This window comes from Tupaia chinensis, unplaced genomic scaffold, assembly GCF_000334495.1.
Source record: "Tupaia chinensis unplaced genomic scaffold, TupChi_1.0 Scaffold000622_1, whole genome shotgun sequence".
Taxonomy (NCBI): Eukaryota; Metazoa; Chordata; class Mammalia; order Scandentia; family Tupaiidae; genus Tupaia; species Tupaia belangeri.
This window is the reverse complement of record NW_006160142.1, coordinates 1,368,135-1,369,784: the sequence shown is the minus strand read 5'-3', so window position 1 is coordinate 1,369,784 and position 1,650 is coordinate 1,368,135. Positions and strand designations below refer to the sequence as shown.

Sequence of the window (1,650 nt, the reverse complement as noted above, 5' to 3'; positions counted from 1 at the left end):
AAGGGAATGCCATGCATGTCAGTCAGTACAGAGACATTAATCTCCCCACTTCAACATTCCATATCTTTTCTGTTTTCCCCAATCATTATTTTTATTATTCTAATTATTTTTATAAAACAGTCAATTGCTATTTCTCGTTTTGCTTGTAAAAATACTTTGCCCATCATGAAATACTTCTCAGACCAATCCAGTTGAGAATACTATACATGTCATCAACAACAGTTAATAAGCCCTATCTGTTTCTCACTAACGTCCTGTCTCTCTATTGTTCACTTGCTATCTTTCTCTATCCTCTTCTCTTCACTTACCCCATTCCACACTGTCCTATTCTCATTAAGTACCTTCACTGTTTTTATGTCAATAATATTCCATTTCTACTTTCATACCATGTATACATACATATATGTTTTTTATCCTATCTTTGACCCTCTGCCCTTTCCCCCTCTCCCATTACACTATCTCTGCTATATACAGTCATCTTCCAGGGGAACCATTGAAAATATGATACCTGTAAGTAAAGGGAGAAGGGCCACAAGTTTAGTTTTCACCAATAGGGATCATAGATTCCATTTAATGTTGGATCAAGGGTGGGTCTCGTGCGGATCCGCCATTGTTGGAATGGTGCCGTGGGGCTCTAGAGCGTGAGCTATCCTCGGGTACCTGGCTTCCTCAAGAATGGTAGAATAGTTCCTGTTCTTCCCTGAGGCAATGTAGGGCTGGTAACCATCATCTTCTCACTGTCCATAGGCCGAGGAATTCTCCGGTATCTGGCTTCCTCAAGAATGGTAGAGTAGTTCCTGTTCTTCCCTGAGGCAATGCAGGGCTGGTAACCATCATCTTCTCAAGTTGCAAGTTCTCAAACCTTGTTTTCCGCTTCAGCTTGCTGTTCCAAAGGCCACACGCCGGCCCTGGAGAGGCAGCTGAACGCCGGGGCATGAGCCCCGAGCCACCGGAGGGGGTCCGGCGGATAGGCGGCGCGGCTGCGTACCGGGTCTCACGTCCGGTGCCGCGGCTGCTGCTGCTGTTGCAATGTCTCCCAGAGTTTCCCCAGCATTTTCCACAAGTAGTTTTATTGTCTGAGGTCTTAGGTTCAGATCTTTGATCCATTTTGAGTTGACTGTTGTTAATGGTGAAAGATGGGGGTTCAGTTTCATCTTTCTGCAGGTGGATACCCAGTTTTTCCAGCACCATTTACTAAAGAGGTTTTCCTTTTCCCAATGGATTGACTGATATCCTTTGTCAAAGATCAGTTGGCTATAAGCTTTGGGAGTTATTTCTGGGGTCTCTATTCTCTTCCATTGGTCCACATGTCTGAAAAATATGGAACGCTTCACGAATTTGCGTGTCATCCTTGCGCAGGGGCCATGCTAATCTTCTCTGTATCGTTCCAATTTTAGTATATGTACTGCCGAAGCGAGCACAACCTAACATCATTTTTGACCAACCTCAGTTCTCTAATGTTAAGTACCCTTTGTATTTATTCCCTTTGAAAGCTCACTCAGACCTTATGAAATAGTGTTTTCTGTTGTCCCACTAATGTACTGAACTCAGCTTTGCACGAGCAACCTATTTCTCTGGTGCCTTTGCAAGGCAATTTTGACAATAAATACATGTAGAATGATATAATGACAAAAGTAATGGTGAGAAAGG

General features: G+C 43.4%; 1 non-coding gene across 1 annotated transcript; it reads right to left on the bottom strand.

The window, feature by feature from the left end:
- Nucleotides 1-1,314: 1,314 nt before the first annotated feature.
- LOC114009784 (U6 spliceosomal RNA) lies at nucleotides 1,315-1,421 on the bottom strand. Its single transcript, XR_003551176.1, has one exon. It is a non-coding gene; the product is annotated as a U6 spliceosomal RNA (small nuclear RNA).
- Nucleotides 1,422-1,650: the final 229 nt, after the last annotated feature.